The following is a 5715-nucleotide window of genomic DNA, read 5'->3' on the forward strand; positions in this document are numbered from 1 at the left end:
CAATGGTAGCTGAGATCAATAGCTCCAGCTCTAGTGAACAAGGTTGGCTTCAAACACTGGCTAAAATTGACAAACTTGGAGTTTTAACTGATCAGTGTATTGCTCTTATGAAGGCGGTTGTGGAAAAAACAGCAATACCTGAATCAAATGCTTATGCTTATGGCCAACATGTATATGCTGATGGTACACTTGAATCAAATGCTTCTGCTTATGGCCAACATGTATATGCTGATGGTACATTTGAATCAAATGCTTATGCTTATGGTCAACATGTATATGCTGATGAGTATCATTCCATTGAGCCTTGGCAGCAGAATGGCTATTATGGTCAACATGCTTATGCTTATGAGCATCCACCTCTTCAACAACATAGTTATGGTTATACTTGTGAGGCTCTCTTGGTTGACCAGCCCAGTTCTTATGGATGTGACAGTAATGATTATGCTTATCAGTATCCTTCTAACTTTGATTAGTAAGCAAGTGATTATGACCGACATCATGCCAATACCTATGCTCATGGACTCACCAATCATCATACTTATGGACAGCCTAGGATGTAAGGACATCATTGTAATCATGTTGGACAGTCATCATGCAATTTTGGGCAGCATGTTTATGGGCAACAATATGACCAAAGGTTTGGTAGTTGGCAACAGCAAATAGATGTATTTGGATAGCAGCATGAACATTTTTGTGACATGTATTCTCATAGAGATTATGGACAGCATGACCAATGCTGTGGGATCAATGATCAAAGGCAGCATGCTTATGTATGTGAGCAACAAGCATCAGTGTGGAAGCAAATGCATACTGTCCCTCTGATGCGTAGCAGGGCTGTTATCACCATATACAGTATGGACAGCATGAGCATTATGGTCATGAGCATGGACAGCCATCTGTTGTACATGAGCAGCAAGATGACTATGAGCAGCATGTCAGAACTATTATAGAGCTGACCAATGGTGATGAGCAGGTGTGTAAATTGCTATCTAAGGCTAAACACGTTAGACACCTTACTAGTGATACGGTACGGGAACTGCATGCTGCGGGCTTATGCTATCGATGTGCTAAGCCACTATCTTGTAATCACCAAGCCATATGTAGGGCAAAGACTGCCAAAATATTCTTGGTATTTGAATATTATGATGCAAAGGATGGAGAAGATCTTGTTAAAGACCATTTTGGTATGGGTCCACAACAAGAAGCTCAGTTCAAGAAAGCAGATCATGGGCAGCATGTGGATTTGGATGATCATGACGCCATGCGGGAGCCCCGTCAGCCAGTCCACAGACCTGCAGTTTAAATGCTTGGACATTACTAAGAATGCAGGGTCCATGAATATACAGCACTTAGGGGTTGATGCAGTCCATGCAATGGTGACTTCAGCCTCATATGTTTCAGTCATATAGAACATGGTGATGCCTGAGAGGCTTATGGAAGAGTTAGTGAATACCATCATGATCATCAAGCTTCCAGTTGTACTTGACTACGACCTTATGAAAGTTGATCCAATGCATGGCAGTGATACCACTTTCCCTTTTGATCCGGGTGGCTACAGGCTGATTTTGACCCTCTGCATAGATTAGTACTACTATTTAATATTAGGTAATCTTTTCTTTTACCACTTGTAATGTTGTACAGAGTAGTACTCTGCAGCCCACTACTTGGCTATACCAATAAGTCCAATCTTTGTTTTTGAGGACAAAAACTTCATTTTTGAGTGGGGATGGATTGTAAGAAGCTGAGAACAAGGAATTAGTGTAAATAATATTGATATTATGCAATGTCACACTGACATTGGTATAAAAGGAGAGGACATGTAATTTTACACATCTTTTTGACACAATACTACAATTACAGACTTTCTCTCCCTTCTTGCTCACAGCTTCTATGGCTTCCCCTTCTTTCCTGTCTTTCTCTCTCTAAATCTAGTCTTTCTCTCTCCTCGTCACTCTTCTTCTCTCTATTCCTGCAGTCTTTCTCTCTCTTCTGCAGTTTTCTCTCTCCTCTTTCTCTGTCTGACAATATTTATTTGACATATTATTACCACAGTTTTGATATAAATTTATGGAGATGTAGCATTCGTAGTTGTTGTCTTGGGAAGACATGACTTTGTAGTTCTGCATAAGTGGAAATCCTAGTTCACTAGTAGACGCGATATTGGACTTAGAAAATACCAAGAATTCAAATGGTTCAAACAAAGTGAGCGACTAAGAAGAGAATAGGGATCAAAGAGGAGTATTGTTCGAGATGACTGGGTAGACCAAATTCCTTAGCCGGGGACTACTGGTTGGACATGCGCTTCCAAAGACACGATTACAATCCACATATTACCAAGTGTCTCATGTCATTTAACAAGAATAAACAGTGTAATGTTAAAATTTTCTCAGTTCAAAATTTTTACACAATTCTTTAAAGCCTAATTTCTCACTTTGAATGGGTTTTGATATTTATTGATCTCTAAATTAATTTTAAAAATAGAAAAATGCTAAAAATATTTAAAAACTACTGTAAAATTACATATGAATATTATTAGAAAACATGTGAGTGAATATTTATCAAATTTGATAGTTTTTTAAAAGAATTTGTACCATAAACAGTCTGTTGAATTTTTTAGAAATTTTTTAGAGAATATTTAGTATATTTTAAAACATAAAAAGTGATTATTTTAAGTAAAAATAAGAGTTTTTATTGATAGAAAATTATGTTTCCACATTAAAATTTTATGATATTTCATGGAAAAGTTAAGAATTCAATATCTAATTTTTAATTATTTTTCCAATATTTTAGAGAAATAAAAATTAAATTAAATATATTTTCCAAGAAAATATTCACATGAGAACATTGTGTTTATGATTTTATACAAAATAAAAACATATGTGTTGCACTAAACTTGTATTAAATAGGGATAAGAAAAATGTATGAGAACTCTCTGATTTGAAAAATTGGTTATGATCTAAAAAAAACAAATAACATGGGACAAATTACAATTGAAAAATTAAACATAAAAATTCAGAAACAAAACCCAAATTCACAGTTAGTTAACATGATGGCATGAGGGTAAGCCTCAACATCAAATCGAAATTCTATATTCTATTTCATAAACATCATTTGGATGCTTGAGCTTAATCAAGAGAGGAGGGCCAATAGTAAATTTACTAAGGGAAATTTCAAGTTTCTAAAGAAAATGAATTGTGTGTGTAAATATGCTAGAGTGGGAAAGGAAATTGTATTCATCTTGTTTGCTACTTAGTTTTATAAGAAAGGAAAGAAGGACGTACTTATCACAATTGAAATGAATAAATGATTTAAACATTTTAAAGCACAACGATGAATTTCAGTTGACAGAGAGGGGCTACATATTGAAAATGAGATTAAGATTTGTGGGTTTTAAGAAACGTTAGACTAATTTCTTTTGAATGTTTTTATTTTAACCACAAACAAAAAGAATTAATTGATAAAAAGGTGAAGAAAAACATAATAAGGAATTTAAACAGAGTATAACTATAGATAAGAAAGATCTATGTTCAGAAACAAACATCTTTAAAGATAAACAAACTACAACTCCTAGATAAACCGCCACAAGTATGACATGAGTGAATTATGAGGAGCTGCCCCTGAAAGATGGGGGAAAACCATAGTTATCCTATGATTAGAATTCTAGTGCCCAATTTAGAGACCTACCCATGAACAATTTAGAGACCTACCCAATTTAGAGACCTACCCATGAACAATTATTTAAAAGAGAAATAAAAGAATTGAGTAGTCTCACTTAGTTCTTAGACATTGAGTGATTAGAATTCTAGTGCCCAATTTAGAGACCTACCCATGAACAATTATTTAAAAGAGAAATAAAAGAATTGAGTAGACTCACTTAGTTCTTAGACATTGAGTGATTAGAATTCTAGTGCCCAATTTAGAGACCTACCCATGAACAATTATTTAAAAGAGAAATAAAAGAATTGAGTAGACTCACTTAGTTCTTAGACATTGAGTGATTAGAATTCTAGTGCCCAATTTAGAGACCTACCCATGAACAATTATTTAAAAGAGAAATAAAAGAATTGAGTAGACTCACTTAGTTCTTAGACATTGAGTGATATTAGTTGGACTACTGCAGCAAAAGAGTGTCATAAATACTTGGAAGGCTAGACAAAGTTATCGAAATTAGTGACAAATATCACTTATCTAGTGCAACAACTCTTAGGAATTGGCTTGGAAACCTAGCTAAAGGTGGCTTGGTCTTTGGCGGGTCAACCTTCTTCTCCTACCCATCTAGAAATTTGTCACGTAGTTCCTCTCAAAGGTTCTAGTTGAACCCTTTTGGGAGGCTCCAATACCATTTCTTGGCCTCTCCCTTCATGGTACTTGAAAATGCAAGCATCCGATGTATATTATCAAACCCACTCACAAGGCAAGTTAGGCCATATTTTTTCAAATGCATCATTGAATCCTCATCTAGCAGCCCATAAAACACTGGGAGATCCCTATAAGGAGGAGGGCATTTAGTCCTCTTCTTTGGGATCAACACTAGGTCATCTAAATCTTCATACTCGTCTTGACCTAGTTCTAGTAGCGTATTAGAGATAACACTCTCTTTTGTTTCCACCTCTAACGGTGTGGGAAAGTTACTAGTTCCATGGAATTCCCTTTTTGCCAACTCACAAAGCAACTTCAAGAGCCCAATACTATGCAACAAGTAATCTACCCCATCACTTACTAGTTGTGCTTTAGCAAGTATATTCTCATCTACCACCGCTTTACTAGAACAACCAAGGATAGGTCCCAATAGAACCTTCCTTGCTAACAATGGTTTTCCACACACATAGACATCATCCAATGCTTTATGGATCCTAGTAATTTCATTATGGTACCTAATTGTGACAGGAACTATAGCATTGAATGCATCCTTGGGTCATAATCATGTCTTATAGTATGCATATTGACCATTGTCATTAGAATCTTTTCTTCTACAAAATTATCATCATTAGTGGTCATAGATAATGGGTACTTTCCCATAATGGCCCAAACTCAAGCATGGTATCATTTACGGGGCACATGATGAAATAGTTAGCCAAAGATCCCACTAAACCATTCAGGATTGATAGATTATCTTTTGGGTAATGGGGGTTCTTTAGACTAACCGTCATGCTAATGACAAAGCCTTGAATTAGTCACAATTTAAAATCCACCGCTTCAAGGTGACTCGTAGGAAGAAAAAAAAATCTCTTATAGCCAAGGTTTGGAAACTACCACTTATTAGCAACTCTCGGAAAATGCATTACGTGTCGAGATGGCAAACACATTACCTATTGGAACCTAAATTATAGCCAACACTGGCTCTCAATGGCTCTAGCTGGTGGGTCCTAAATATGCCAAATAACCCCACACGGCCTTGCACCAGGAGCATCTGGGTACTATAAATGATTCTTCTAAGTGATGCATTTGTTGATGCAATTTTGGATTGTAGTCTAACTAATTACCCCTCCCAACTCCAATAAAAGGAGTTATGTAGGTAACTATCTCACCTTGAATCACATACATAAAGAGTACCCCCTAGCCAACTGATGTGGCCCCTCCTATACCCTCAGGATTGACCCCAAGATGCACCGTCTAAAATATATAAAATATCATAATATATTTCTCTCTTGATATTTATCATTCTAGGAGACTTTTTATAAGCTCACATAATCTTTCCATCCAAGAATAAACATG

The sequence above is a fragment of the Lygodium microphyllum genome, chromosome 15 (assembly GCF_053477565.2).
Source record: "Lygodium microphyllum isolate KBCC chromosome 15, Lygodium_microphyllum_v1.1.10, whole genome shotgun sequence".
NCBI classification, from domain to species: domain Eukaryota; kingdom Viridiplantae; phylum Streptophyta; class Polypodiopsida; order Schizaeales; family Lygodiaceae; genus Lygodium; species Lygodium microphyllum.